This window comes from Phyllobates terribilis, unplaced genomic scaffold, assembly GCF_046119375.1.
Source record: "Phyllobates terribilis strain yellow unplaced genomic scaffold, ASM4611937v1 Scaffold_13__5_contigs__length_258822181, whole genome shotgun sequence".
NCBI lineage: Eukaryota > Metazoa > Chordata > Amphibia > Anura > Dendrobatidae > Phyllobates > Phyllobates terribilis.
The window spans coordinates 208,971,397-208,987,482 of NW_027362773.1; positions in this window are offsets into that span (position 1 = coordinate 208,971,397).

Here is a 16,086-nt window from a genome sequence, read left to right on the forward strand (position 1 = left end):
GCCCCTTTTAGGTGACCTCAGAAGGAAAACCTGTCTGGTGTGGCACTAACGGAGATCCGACTCGGGATCGCCATGCCCTGCAGCCACCCCAGGGCCTACGTGGAGGGTTTGGGACAGGTCCCTCAAGCTACCAAGTGCTCTGCCTTGTGAGATGGACATCCTGTTGGGGAACCTCACCAGGAAAGTCTTGAATTCTGAGGTTGCCTATTGTATATATGTATATATTTGTTATTTATAATGTTTTATATGCAACGTTCAAGCAAGTGCCTCCCATAAAGGGAAGAGTTAATGTTATTGTTGTCATAAAAAGTACTTCAGTCCGGGAGTACTGAGCTTTGCTAGGGGGGAATGTGGCGCCCCTGCTGTGCATTGGTGCCACAGATCCTAGAGGGGTGCATGGACGGATTCCTCCACAAGAGGCCCTCATAGCATACACACAACTCGACCTTCCACCTCAGACCACCAGAGGGAGCCCGGATAGGGTTATAAAAAGGGAAGGTGGAGCTAGGCAGTTGAGTCTGGAGTAAGTCTGAAGTCTGTAAGTATAGCATCGGCGTCTCTGCCCCCTGCCAGGCAGAGACGCCGTCCCACTCACCTCCTCGCTCCCTACGCTCCCCGCTCTGCGTTCACCAGCGCTCCTCTTCCTGCTGCCAGCATGCGCAGCTCCCTGGGTACTGTGCTTAGGGCGCGCACGCGCTCCCTCCCTCTTAAAGGGGCCGCGCGTGCCGTCCTAAGGAGTCCCCGGCCAATAGTCGAGGGTCCTCCCATATATAATGCACCTCCTCCAAAATGGAGGTGCCCGAGCAAAAGTTGTTGCACAGGGTTTCTGACCTCTGCTTCAGCCCTCAGGTTCCGCTGCTAGCCTGACTACCAGTCTTGCCCGCCAGCCTGTTCCTGCCGTGCCTGCCAGTTTGCTCACCTGGGAGCACTTGCCTGTTGCCTGCCTGTTACCTGCCGTGCCTGCCCTGGGAGCACTTGCCTGTTGCCTGCCTGTTACCTGACGTGCCTGCCAGCCCACTCACCTGGGAGCACTTGCCTGTGACCTGCCTGTTACCCGCTTGTTACCTGCCGTGCCTACCCGGAGGCTCCTGACGTCACTTGCCGTGTCCACCTGCCAGCCCACCTAGAGACTCCTGCCATCACTTGCCGTGACCACCTGCCAGCCCACCTAGAGACTCCTGCCGTCACTTGCCGTGTCTACCTGATAGCCTACCTGGAGGCTTCTGGTCGCCAGCCTGCCTGCTGTGCCTATCTGCTATTCCGGTCAGTCCCAGCCATCTGTACCGTGGGAATCACCTGCTTCCTTACAAGGTCGTCCCCAGAGTAGCACCTGGTCCCTCGGCTCGGTCCCTCCCTGGTCACGGAGTCGTTAGCCGCCGTACGACCAGGGTCGGTCCGAGTTTATACTTAGTTACGCCCCTCTGGGTCCCTCCTTGCACCGTAGCACAGAGGTTCCACCTCCCGGACCCGTAACAGTTTGCTCGGGCTATGGAACCCGGTGGCCCCCAAGCCCCCTCGCTTACGGACCTGTACCAGGAGGTTTCTCGTCAGAGATCCCAACAGGAAACAATTCTGAACTACCTGCGGAATGTCAACTCCCGTCTGGACACGCTGTCTGTCCCACCTGTATCCACTTCGAGTCGTGTGACTTCCGCTCCGGCAGCACCACTGCCCACCTATACCATGGCATCCAGCCCTGGACCCCGGCTCTCGGCACCTCCACGTTCTGCTGGCAGCCCCGCCTTAGCTCGAGGTTTCATAAACCAGTGCACCCTGCACTTTGAACTCTTGGCACATCAGTTCATCTCCGACCGGGCCAAGGTGGTATTCATCATGTCCCATCTCACTGGGGAAGCACTGGCATGGCTAAATCCCCTGTGGAAGAGAGGGGATCCCCTGGTGTCCGACCTATCGTCTTTTCTCGCTGCTTTCCGGAAAGTCTTCGATGAACCAGGACGAAAATCCTCTTCTGCCTCCTCTCTGCTACGTCTCCGCCAAGAGAGTCTCACCATGGGCCAATATGCCATACGGTTCCGTACCCTCGCTTCTGAGCTTGCCTGGGACAACGAGGCTCTGGTGTCCGTCTTCTGGGAGGGTCTTTCCGGTCGGATTAAGGACGAGTTAGCCAGTCGGGACATTCCTACCACCCTGGATGACCTGGTGTCACTAGCTACCCGGATTGACATCCGTTTCCAAGAACGTACCAAAGAGACTACTCGGGAGAGAAAGTTTCCTCACCTTGCTCCTACTTTCCAGAGACCTGCCTCTCAACCAGTCACTCCCCGGGCGCACTCGCCCGAACCTATGCAGATCGACCAGACCAAGATGGTCAAATCTCGCCAAGAGTCACGCCGAGCCGAGGGGAGCGGTTTCTATTGTGGCAGTAAGGAGCACTTCATCCATTCCTGCCCGGAGAAGCCGGGAAACTCCAGTGTCTAGGACCGCGCGAAGAGGTCGTCCTAGGCAAAAGTAAGCCCTCTCCATCCCTGACTTTGTCTGTCTCTATCCCCTGGGGAGAGAATCGTCACTTTGAAATTGCTCACCTGGATTCTGGAGCTGCTGGAAACCTCATTTCCCAGTCCCTGGTAGAGAGATACCGGATTCCCACCAAACCTCTGGCTGAACCTTTGTCAGTCGCCTCCGTGGATGGAAGACTGCTTCCGGTGACCATCCTGCTCGTCACTGAACTCATAACCCTGCAGGTGGGAATGCTGCACTCTGAGAAGATCTCCTTCTATGTGCTGTCCGGACTCTCTCATTCCCTATTGCTAGGTCTACCCTGGCTCCAGACACATGAACCCGTGCTGGACAGGCAATCCGGTGAAGTACTCCGCTGGTGGCAGGATTGCCCGGCTCGTCCTCCACCTACCCCGGCTAATTTACCCGGTCTACCGGCACCTTACTGGTCCTATGCAGATGTCTTCGGTAAAAAGGAAGCAGAGACACTGCCACCTCATAGGCCATATGATTGCCCGATCGACCTGGTACCCGGCGCCACTCCACCCCGTGTGCGTATTTACCCGTTGTCGTCGGCGGAGACCCGGGCCATGTCGGAGTACATCGAGGAGAATCTGGCCAGAGGATTCATCCGGAAATCTACCTCCCCGGCTGGAGCCGGATTCTTCTTCGTCAAGAAGAAAGATGGTTCATTACGCCCCTGTATTGACTATAGAGGACTCAACCAAATCACGGTAAAAAACAAATACCCCTGCCGGTCATCTCCGAGTTGTTTGACCGCCTTAAGGGTGCCAGGATCTTTTCCAAGCTGGATCTACGTGGGGCGTATAACCTGGTCCAGATCCGTCAAGGAGACGAGTGAAAGACCGCATTCAATACACGGGACGGTCACTATGAATACCGTGTGATGCCCTTCAGTCTCTGCAATGCTCTCGCCGTCTTACAAGAATTGGTCAACGACATCTTCCGTGATCTTCTTTACTCTTGCGTGGTGGTGTACCTGGACGATATCTTTGTCTTCTCTCCGGATCTTCTCACACACCGGAGGGATGTACGTCAGGTCCTGCTTAGGCTCAGGCAGAATCACCTCTATGCAAAATTCAAGAAATGCCTCTTCGAGCAGACCTCTCTTCCTTTCCTGGGCTATGTTATCTCCCAGACAGGCCTACGAATGGATCCCGAGAAACTCTCTGCTGTCCTAAAGTGGCCCCGTCCGGAGGGGTTGAAGGTGATTCAGCGATTCCTGGGCTTCGCCAACTACTATCGTCTCTTCATCCCGCACTTCTCTTCCCGGACTGCTCCCATATCTGTGCTCACCCATAAGGGAGCAAATCCCAAGGAATGGTCGCCCGAAGCAGAGGAGGCCTTCCTTTCCTTAAAGCAAGCTTTCTCCTCTGCCCCAGTGCTGCACCGTCTGGACTGCAACAAACAGTTCTACCTGGAGGTTGATGCTTCCTCCTCCGGAGCCGGAGCGGTGCTCACCCAAAAGTCTTCATCCGGAGAATGGTAACCTGCGGCTTCTTTTCCAAACTCTTCTCGTCTGAGCGCAACTACTCCATAGGAGACCGAGAACTGTTAGCCGTTAAATTGGCACTGGAGGAGTGGCGTTACCTGCTTGAAGGGGCTCTATACCCGGTGATCATCTACACGGATCACAAAAACCTGGCATATCTCCAGAATGCCCAAAGACTCAATCCACGTCAGGCCCGGTGGTCTTTGTTCTTCGTCCGCTTCGACTTCGTCCTACATTTCCGCCCGGCGGACAAGAATGTCAGAGCCGACGCCTTGTCCCGATCCTTCCTGTCCTCCGATCAAGAGGAGGAGCCTATGCACATCATCGACCCCTCCAAAGTGATGAATGTGGCCCCCTTGGATCTGACTCGTCGTCCACCCGGTAAGACGTTTGTAGCGGTACCAGATCGTGAGAAGGTTCTTCACTGGGGTCATTCATCTAAACTAGCCGGCCATGCTGGCCAAAAGAAGACCTTCCTACTCATTACCCGGCATTACTGGTGGCCTACCCTGCGCAAGGATGTGGTAGACTTCGTCTCGGCCTGTTCGTCCTGTGCAAGCAACAAAGTTCCCAGACATCTTCCAGCCGGTCACCTCCTGCCTCTTCCCGTACCTGCTGCCCCGTGGCAGCACATTTCCATGGACTTTATTACTGATCTCCCTGTTTCTGCCGGTTGTACAGTCATTTGGGTGGTCGCCGACCGCTTCTCTAAGATGGCCCACTTCATCTCTCTGCCTGGTCTCCTGTCTGCATCGGAGGTGGCCAAGGATTTTTTCCGTCATATCTTCCGTCTCCATGGCCAACCCCTCCACATTGTGTCGGATCGAGGGGTTCAGTTCACCTCACGTTTCTGGAGAGCTACCTGTAAGCTACTGGATGTCACCCTGGATTTCTCCTCCGCCTACCATCCACAGTCCAATGGCCAAGTGGAGCGTATCAACCAAATCCTTACCAGCTACCTCCGGCACTTTGTTAACGCTCACCATACCGATTGGGTGGAGCTCCTACCATGGGCCGAATTCTCCTACAACAACCATGAGAGCGAATCTACTTCTAAATCCCCATTCTTCGTGGTCTATGGTCAACATCCACAGATTCCGTTTCCCATCTCCGCCTCGGTGGACAACCCTTCTCTCCACCATTTGGGAAAATACTAGGTCCGCACTTCTTCAGTTCTCCGAGCGGATGAAGAAACATGCTGACAAGAGAAGTCTGGATCCGCCTCAATTCCGCCCGGGAGATAAAGTCTGGCTCTCTTCCAAACATGTCCGACTCAAAATACCCTCCTATAAGTTGGGTCCTGGATTTATCGGTCCATTTGAAGTACTCAAACAAATCAACCCAGTGGCCTACAAGTTAAAACTCCCAGCCACCTAACGGATTCCCAACTCCTTCCATGTATCTCTCCTCAAACCAGTTGTGTTTAACTCTTTTTCCAATCTAGGTACTCCCCCTGATCCGGTTTCCGCTGAGGACGCTTTTGAGGTAGAGAACATTCTGGCCACTAAGAGGGTAAGAGGAAAGACCCTTTTTCTAGTGGATTGGAAGGGGTTCGGCCCAGAGGAGAGAAATTGGGAAACCAGGGAGAACATTCATGCCCCGCTTCTCCTTGAAAAATTCCTTTCTGGCCTAAAAAAGAGGGGGCGTAAAGGGGGGGTACTGTAGCATCGGCGTCTCTGCCCCCTGCCAGGCAGAGACGCCGTCCCACTCACCTCCTCGCTCCCCGCTCTGCGTTCACCAGGGCTCCTCTTCCTGCTCCCTCCCTCTTAAAGGGGCCGCGCGCCCTGTCCTAAGGAGTCCCTGGACTATAGCCGAGGGTGCTCCCATATATAAGGCACCTCCTCCAAAATGGAGGTGCTCGAGCAAAAGTTGTTGCACAGTGTTTCTGACCTCTGCTTCAGCCCTCAGGTTCCGCTGCTAGCCTGACTACCAGTCTTGCCCGCCAGCCTGTTACCTGCCTGTTACCTGCCGTGCCTGCCAGCCCGCTCACCTGGGAGCACTTACCTGTTGCCTGCCTGTTACCTGCCGTGCCTGCCAGCCCGCTCACCTGGGAGCACTTGCCTGTTGCCTGCCTGTTACCTGCCAGCCTGCTCACCTGGGAGCAATTGCCTGTTGCCTGCCTGTTACCTGCCGTGCCTGCCAGCCCGCTCACCTGGGAGCACTTGCCTGTTGCCTGCCTGTTACCTGCCGTGCCTGCCAGCCTGCTCACCTGGAAGCACTTGCCTGTGACCTGCCTGTTACCCGCTTGTTACCTGACGTGCCTACCCGGAGGCTCCTGCCGTCACTTGCCGTGACCACCTGCCAGCCCACCTAGAGACTCCTGCCGTCACTTGCCGTGACCACCTGCCAGCCCACCTAGAGACTCCTGCCGTCACTTGCCGTGTCTACCTGATAGCCTACCTGGAGGCTTCTGGTTGCCTGCCTGCCTGCTGTGCCTACCTGCTATTCCGGTCAGTCCCTGCCATCTGTACCGTGGGAGTCACCTGCACCCTTACAAGGTCGTCCCCAGAGTAGCACCTGGTCCTTCGGCTCGGTCCCTCCCTGGTCACGGAGTCGTTAGCCACTGTACGACCAGGGTCGGTACGAGTTGATACTTAGTTACGCCCCTCTGGGTCCCTCCTTGCACCGTAGCACAGAGGTTCCACCTCCCGGACCCGTAACAGTAAGGAGTCCAGTTACAGTTTAAGTCTGGAATCTACAGTCTAAGTCTAAAGTCTGCTGCAGCCAGAAAGGTTGGCAGTCCAGCCCAGACTCAAGGAGCTCAGGTTAGTGAGCCCAAGGCGTGCCGACGCCATAAGAGTGGTGAAGAGTAGCGAGGCCTACTGCCAGTGTGAAGCCTAGTGAGGGCCCCGAGCGCGGCCGAAGGCAAGTGGAGTAAAGCGAGCTACATAGGGGGCAGAGGAGCTTAACCAGCTCACCCCACAACCAATTACCGGACACCAGGTCCGTGTCTGCAAGGATCTCTAGGACCAGCAGAAACAACCAGAACCCATGGCGAACTACATGTCCCAGGAACACCTAAAACTGACTGTTATACCAGGGTCAAGAATCACTGAGGCCCAAGAAACCAGGGAGTGTGTTCTCCAACAGAAGGCCCTACCACCAGGTCAGCAGTTGCAAGACAGAGACCAAGTTAGGCCTAGCTCCAGGCAGGTCATAAACTTACCAGGAAAAGGCAAGAAACAGGAGGCCCCACACCCGCTCACTGGGGAGAGTCCTGAAATGCACACTTCACCCTACAGTGCCCTGGATCGTGCCTGAAACCACCAGTAAAGGTACTGAAGTGAACTGTCGTGTGTGTGCCTATCCTTCCTCTGACCCGGCTGGGTCCCCTCTGTCCTGCATCCTTCTCCTACGCTGCCCTGAGGCCCCGCTCCACCTGTGGGGAGCAGAACCAACTAAGCTGCCCGACCATCGGCCTCAGAGGACTGTAGCAGTGCTGGTGATCCTCACCAGACATCACAGGTGGCGTCACGAACTTTCCCTATCCCATACACCTTTCATTATTCCTTGCTTTTTAAAGAGTGACCCCAGGGTACGGCCCTGGGAGCCGGCCACCGCGGCATCCCCCAAAAACAAACAGCAAGGCCCGGGCGCCGAGTCCCCATCCCTTGGGCGCGTCACCACCTATCAGCAGGTCTGTGCTCAGTAAACCACATACACTGTCAGGTGGGCGACATTACACTGATTAATATGATACCTTGGTTGATGAAATCCGTCCTGTGGTTCTTGTGTAATCTTTACTTTCAGTTTGGAGATAATGATATGCTCGTGTTTCGGGGCAGCCTGTGGGGGGCGCTCAATCTGGTGCTCTGCTTACATATTCATCTGTATGCTCTTATGACAGCTCACTGTGCCTTTACTGACCTGCCTCCTATTTTACCTAGCCCTGCACTACTAGATGCATTATGTAAAATAGGAGGCAGCTCAGTGAAGGCACAATGAGCTGCCGTAAGAGCATGCAGATGAATATATAAGCAGAGTACAAAATAGAGCGCCCCCACACGCCGCACCCGAAGCACGAGCATATGTCCTTTAACCCCTTAATAGCCTATGACTAGTGTTGAGCGATACCTTCCGATATCAGGAAATATCGTATCGGATTGGATCGGACCGATACCCAAAAAGTATCGGATATCGCCGATTCCGATACCGGAAACCAATGCAAGTCAATGGGACACAAATATCGGAATGAAAATAAACCCTTTCTTTCCTTGTAGGTTAATTCTACATGAAGTAAAACAACTAAGAATAATGTAGAATGTATTACACGAAAAGCCGGCAATTCATCAGCGGCATACACCGGTACCCGACAATTTACAACAGAAAGAATAGAGCTTCACACATAGATTAGATAGATAGAAACATGTCAGTCACATATATATGAAGTACAGTGACAGTGTTGCTTACTGTTCTTGTCATTTAGTGTAAAGGATTTATTAAAAAAAATAATAGTGTTTTCATGCACCGTCTCTTTAAAAAAGCCGGCCGGCAATTCAGCAGCGGTACCCGACATTTTACAACAGAAAGAATAGAGAATCACACATAGATTAGATAGATAGAAACATGTCAGTCACATATATATGAAGTACAGTAACAGTGTTGATTACTGTACTTGTCATTTAGTGTAAAGGATTTATAAAAAAAAATAATAGTGTTTTCATGCACCGTCTCTTTAAAAAAGCCGGCCGGCAATTCAGCAGCGGTACCCGACAATTTAGAATAGAAGAAATAGAGAATCACACATAGATTAGATAGATAGAAACATGTCAGTCACATATATATGAAGTACAGTGACAGTGTTGATTACTGTACTTGTCATTTAGTGTTAAAATAAAGGATTTAGTAAAAAAAAAATTGGCATGGGGTTCCCCGTAATTTTAGGCTCTAGCGGAGGTTAAGCAGACAGCTGGGGCAGATGTTTGAAGCCTGGGAAGGGGGTAATACCCACGGAGCTTCCCAGGCTACTAATATCAGCCCCCAGCTGAATACCTAGCCTTCACTAGCTATTAAAATGGGGGACCCCCCCAAAAAATGACGTGGGGTCCCCCCTAATTTAATAGCTAGCAAAGGCTAGGCAGACAGCTGGGGGCTGACATTAATAGCCCAGGAAGGGTGCCATGAATATTGGCCCCCTCCCAGGCTAGGAATACCAGCCGTCAGCCGCCCCAGAAATGGCGCATCCATAGGATGCGCCAATTCTGGCACTTAGCCTCGCTCTTCCCACTGCCCTGTAGCGGTGGCAGTGGGGTAATAGGGCTGGGGTTGATGTCAGCTTATAATGCCAGCTGACATCAAGCCCAGGTTAGTAATGGAGAGGCGTCTATAAGACACCCCCATTACTAACCCCATAGTCAAAGTTAAAAAAAAACACAAACACCCAGAATAAAGTCCTTTAATTGAAATAAACACACAGTTCTTTGTTGTTCTAAATTAAACCATACTTACCACCATGCCCATTCCAGCTGAAGCCAACGATCTCCTGCAATAAAAGAAAAATACTAAAGCAACATCATCCTTACCTTTCCATGGTGCCCACGACAGCTTCAGCTCTGCTACATCGAGATGACAGGCTGGACCGCAGCAGAAAGCTGCCATCCAGCCTGTCATCCCGCAGACACTGAGAAGCGCAGGCATGCTTGCGCTCCTCAGTGTCTCGCTGTGACGGCATAAAGATGAGCCGAGTTCATGTACAATGAACTCGGCTCACCTCATGCACGTCACTGACAGCGTGGGAGAATTCTCACGCTGAAGCGCTGAGTGCAGGAGAACTCGGCTCATCTTTATGCCGTCACAGCGAGACACTGAGGAGCGCAAGCATGCCTGCGCTTCTCAGTGTCTGCGGGATGACAGGCTGGATGGCAGCGTTCTGCTGCGGTCCAGCCTGTCATCTCGATGTAGCAGAGCTGAAGCTGTCGTGGGAACCATGGAAAGGTAAGGATGATGTTGCTTTATTATTTTTCTTTTATTGCAGGAGATCGTTGGCTTCAGCTGGAATGGGCGTGATGGTAAGTATGGTTTAATTTAGAACAATAAAGAATTGTGTGTTTATTTCAATTAAAGGACTTTTTTCTGGGTGTTGTGCTTTTTTTAAATACTTTACTAGAAATTCATGGTGGTCATGTCTAATATTGGCGTGACCCCATGAATTTCGGGCTTAGGGCCAGCTGATAATGCCAAGCTGGCCCTAACCCCTTTATTACCCAGTGAGCCATCGCACCAGAGCCCTGGATGAGTTGGGTACAGTGCCAGAAGATGGCGCTTCTATGAACGCGCCATTTTCCGGGGTGGCTGCGGACTGCAATTTGCAGCGGGGGTGGCCCAGAAAGCTTGGGCCTCCCAGCGCTGCGGATTCCAGCCCCCAGCTGCCTAGTTGTACCTGGCTGGACACAAAAATAGGGCGAAGCCCCACGTCAATTTTTTTTTAATTATTTCATGAAATAATTAAAAAAAAAGGGCTTCCCTATATTGTTGTGTCCGGCCAGGTACAAATAGGCAGCTAGTGGTTGGGGGCAGCCCGTTCCTGCCTGCTGTACCTGGCTGGACACAAATATAGTGCGAAGCCCCACGTCAATTTTTTTTTAATTATTTCATGAAATAATTAAAAAAAAAAGGGCTTCCCTATATTGTTGTGTCTGGCCAGGTACAAATAGGCAGCTAGTGGTTGGGGGCAGCCCGTTCCTGCCTGCTGTACCTGGCTGGCATACAAAAATATGGCAAAGCCCACGTCAAAATTTTTGGGAAAAATGAATTAAAAAATAAATAATAATTTAGGGACTGCATCTTTATTAACCCCTCAAGTGTCATTTAGTGTTAAAATAAAGGATTTATTAAAAATAAAATTGGCGTGGGATCCCCCATAATTTTAGTCTCTAGCGGAGGTTAAGCAGATGGCTGGGGCAGATGTTTGAAGCCTGGGAATGGGGTAATACCCACGGAGCTTCCCAGGCTACTAATATCAGCCCCCAGCTGAATACCTACCCTTTACTAGCTATTAAAATGGGAGACCCCCCAAAAAAATGATGTGGGGTACCCCCTATTTTAATAGCTAGCAAAGGCTAGGCAGACAGCTGGGGGCTGATATTAATAGCCCAGGAAGGGTGCCATGAATATTGGCCCCCTCCCAGGCTAGAAACACCAGCCGTCAGCCGCCCCAGAAATGGCGCATCCATAGGATGCGCAAATTCTGGCACTTAGTCTCGCTCTTCCACGCTGCCCTGGTGCGGTGGCAGGGGGTAATAGTGGTGGGGTTCATGTCAGCGCCAGCTGCCATGAAGCCCAGGTTAGTAATAATGGGCGTCTATAAGACACCCCCATTACTAACCTACAAAGTGTTAAAAATAAAAACCACACTACACCCAGAAAAAAATAATTTATTTTAAATAAAACACACCATTTTATTTAATTCTTAGTTTACTAAAAAAAAAATAGTTACCTGTCCACGTTCCTGCGCTGATCTCCCATGCATAGCTGTCACATCTGGAGATGGTGACAGCTGTGCATGGCTGCTGTAAGCTCACACTGCCGGGAACACGTCCGCTCCCGGCAGCGGGAGCCACTGAGGTCACCGGAGTGCATTCAGTCAGCGCAGCTCCAGAGACCTCCTTTACGGCACTGCTGTACCGTGGGAATTTCTCACGGTACAGCGGGGCCGTAAAGGAGCTAACCGGAGCAGCGCTGCCTGAACTCCGGTGAACCCGCTTATGCAATGCCATCATTCTAGCGGCGGCAGCGGTTCAGAGCGGTCACATTCTATGTGGCTGCTCTAAACTGGAGATCTTCGTGGGACACTCGTGGACTACTACGGAGGGGTAATGATAAGGTTGTGGTTTATTATTTTATATTTTATTACAGGAGATCGATGGCTTCGGGGAATTAGGTGTCTAGGTGAGCATAGGTGTAGTTTTTTATTTTTTACTTTATTTTAGGTGGCGATCGGCGGGGACAGGTAATGTATAAACTAATTTATTTTAGGTAACCACTGGCCACCAATGACATGTATTTAAAATTTATTGGGGACCAAAAACAAAAAAAAAATATGGGGGCCTAAAAAAATAAAACGTGTATAGGGGCAAAAATATAAACCTATGTGGGCCAAAATAACATATGGGGCAGTTTAAATAGCAGGATCAGGCTGATGGGAACTACTGCTCCCATCAAGCTGATCCTGCTGGCACGAGTGGACGGGGGACAGACATAGGCCGATGGGAGTAGTAATGTCACATCGGCCTATGTTTGCCTGCACGCACACACCCGCAGACATCGCACAGACACCGCGCACACCCGCAGACATCGCACAGACACCGCATACACCCGCAGACATCGCACAGACGCCGCGCACACAAGCACACATCGCACAGACACCCACACACACCAATCATGACGGGCTGATGGTCTGGGAGGTGAGGCTGACCTGTGCGGCCGTGGGAAAGTTCATGTGAGTTCATGCAATGCATGTTCATTTGAAATAACCGGCGGGAAAGCGCAGCACAGAACGGGAAAGCCGGCGGTGAAGTCTTTTCACTGCCGGCTTCCCCGCCCGGGTCCTTCGCTCCCCGCTCCTTGGTGCTGTGCTCCCCGCCCGGTCCTAACTTACGATCGGGATGGGAGGTGGCGAGGGTAGCGGAGGATCGGGGTGGGAGGCTGCGGGGAAGCAGTATGGGGCTGTGTGATTGTTTAAAAGCCGGCTCCTTTTTACCGCCCGCCGGCTTTTAAACAATCAGGAGAATTCTCTCACGCTGGGATGGCATTCTGATGACAGGCTGGATCGCAGCTGAGCGCTGCCATCCAGCTTGTCATCCTTCAGAGACACTGCAGAGCGCAGGCATTATGAGAACTTCCGATTCCGGTATTCCATATTGTAAAAGTATCGGAATTAAGTATCGGAATTCCGATACCGCGAATATCGGCCGATACCCGATATTTCAGTATCGGAATGCTCAACACTACCTATGACGTATTAGTACGCCCCAGGCCATCACCCCCGGTTCAGCGCGGGCTCTGGTGCTGAGCCCCCACTGAACCGCGCACATGTCAGATGATTCTTACAGCTGACATGTGCCCGCAACAGCCGCGGGTGGACTCGAGATCAACCCGCGGCTGTTAACCAGTTAAACGCCGCTGTCAGTCTCTGACAGCGGCATTTAACAGCGCCGCGCCAGAAGCACGGCCTTATCCCCGCCCATCAGTGACCCCGTCACGTGATCACGGGTCACTGATGGGTGGGCATGGCAACCCGGGGTCTGCAGCAGACCCCTGTGGTTGTCATGTCTCGCTAGCTATGAGCGCCACCTAGTGGTCGGCGCTCATAGCACAGGAGCATTTCTCCTGCATACAGGCGATCTGCTAGTCGCCTGTATGCAGTAGAAACAATCAGGAAACTGCAGATTCTAGTCTCCTATGGAGACTATAGAAGCATGCAGAAAGTGTAAAAAATGGTTTTAAAAATATAAAAATATATATATACAGTATATATAAAAGTTTAAATCAAATAAAATAAAATACAAAAAAAAATTCCCACATACACATATTTGGTATCGCCGCGTTCAGAATCGCCCGATCTATCAATACAAAAAAATAATTAATCCGATCGGTAAACGGCGTAATGAGAAAAAAATTCTAAACGCCAGAATTATGTTTTTTTTGGTCGTCGTAACATTGCAATAAAATGCAATAATGGGCGATCAAAACATCGGATTTATCCCAAAATGGTATCAATAAAACGTCAGCTCGGAACGCAAAAAAATAAGCCCTCACCCGGCCCCAGATCACGAAAAATGGAGACGCCAGGGGTCTCGGAAAATGCTGCCATTTTTTTTTTTAAGCAAACTTTAGAGGTAAAGAAGAACCCCAAGATCACTGTGGCTGAGATCTAGAGATGCAGTAGGGAGATGGCAGAAAGTTCTACAAAGTCAACTATCACTGCAACCCTCCACCAGTCGGGCCTTTATGGCAGAGTGGCCCGATGGAAGCCTCTCTTCAGTGCAAGACATATGAAAGCCCACATAGAGTTTGCTCAAAAACACATGAAGGACTCCCAGACTATGAGAAACAAAACAGGCACTGCTCATCAGTGAAACATGGTGGTGGCAGAATCATGCTATGGGGGTGTTTTTCAGCTGCAGGGACAGGACGACTGGTTGCAATTGAAGGAAACATGAATGCGGCCAAGTACAGAGATATCCTGGATGAAAACCTCTTCCAGAGTGCTCTGGACCTCAGACTTGGCCAAAGGTTCACCTTCCAACAAGACAATGACCCCAAACATACAGCTAAAATAACAAAGGAGTGGCTTCAGAACAACTCTGTGACCATTCTTGACTGGCCCAGCCAGAGTCCTAACCTAAACCCAATTGAGCATTTCTGGAGAGACCTGAAAATGGCTGTCCACCAACGTTCACCATCCAACCTGACGGAACTGGAGAAGATCTGCAAGGAAGAATGGCAGAGGATCCCCAAATCCAGGTGTGAAAAATTTGTTGCATCATTCCCAAGAAGACTCATGGCTGTACTAGCGCAAAAGGGTGCTTCTACTCAATACTGAGCAAAGGGTCTGAATACTTATGACCATGTGATATTTTAGTTTTTCTTTTTCAATAAATTTGCAAAAATTTCTACATTTCTGTTTTTTTTCAGTGAAGATGGGGTGCAGAGTGTACTTTAATGAGAAAAAAAATGAACTTTTTAAAATTTACCAAATGGCTGCAATGAAACAAAGAGTGAAAAATGTAAAGGGGTCTGAATACTTTCCGTACCCACTGTAGATGGTGAGACAGTCAAAGTCTTCAATTTTACATTGAGGAACAGTTTTCTAAAATTGTTCCACAATTTTTAGATGCAGTTGTTCACAGATTGGTGAACCTCTGACCATCTTTGGTTCTGAGAGACTTTGCCTCTCTAACATGTTCTTGTTATACACAGTCATGTGACTTAGTTTAGTATTGACACCCACCACTTACTTTTCCAGCCTTTTCTTAACCCTGTCCCAACTTTTTGGAGATGGGTTACTACTATTAATTTCTAAATTAGTTACTTTTTTCAACTGAAATAGCATACTGTAAAACAATCAACTTGTTACTTTGGTAATAACTAGTGTTGAGTGAGCACTAAAATGCTCGGGTGCTCGAAGCTCGGGCCGAGCTCACCGTGATACTTGGGTGCTCGACACGAGCAATGAGCCCAATGTTAGTCTATGGGAGACCCGAGCATTTTTGCGGCGGCAGCCCCGGCAGTCTGTAGAAAGCCTAAAAAGTGCCCAAAACGATAGTGACAGTGCTCAAATGACATGGGGGCAGCATGGGGATCGCCCCAGGAAGCATTTCTGACCCCCAGGTCACTGCTGTCAACAACGTGGTCAGAGGTATTAAGCCACTTTCATGGGCTCACAATAAAACGTTCAAAAACGAAACTGAAACTGCTTTCCTGTGAAATATGTTAAGGAACCTCCTTTCCAGGGTAAAGACTTGTGTATAAGGTCAAATAAATAACCAAATAAATAACCAAAAACAAAAATACTCCTCCACACACTGGGCTATGTTCACAAGTAGCATTTTTTATGTGCTTTTGCAGTTTTGTATTGCTTTCAACCATGACAAATACATTCACCGGGAAATGTCATTTTAACATTTTACAACCTTATCAGGCCATGTGCTGTGTGACACATGCATACAGTGCTGAAAAGACATGGGAACAGCATGGGGAAGACCCCTGGAAGCATCTCTGACACCCAGGTCACTGCTAAAAGTGTGCCCATCAGAAGTGATCCTTGCCGCATCAGAAGATGTAGACTTGCAACTATCCCCGTGCAAGTCCTCGTCCCAGGGCAGTGTTCAATTGTACCTACCCCATTCCTTGCAATGCAAGTGCAAGTATGCAGCCTGCCACCCACCCACGCCCAGGCTGTAATACCATACTGCTTGCTTGGTTGCACTTGAAATTCGGCCTTTTAGGTATGTGGAGGCGGAATCTGGCCACCATGCATGTCATGGCTGCGTCGGCGGCCTGGTATCCATACTCAGTCTCCAGCCACCCGGAGGACGGGTGTCCACACTCGGTCTCCAGCCGCCAGGGGGCGGCCGGATGACCATACTCGGTCCCCAGCCGCCCCTATTTGTCCC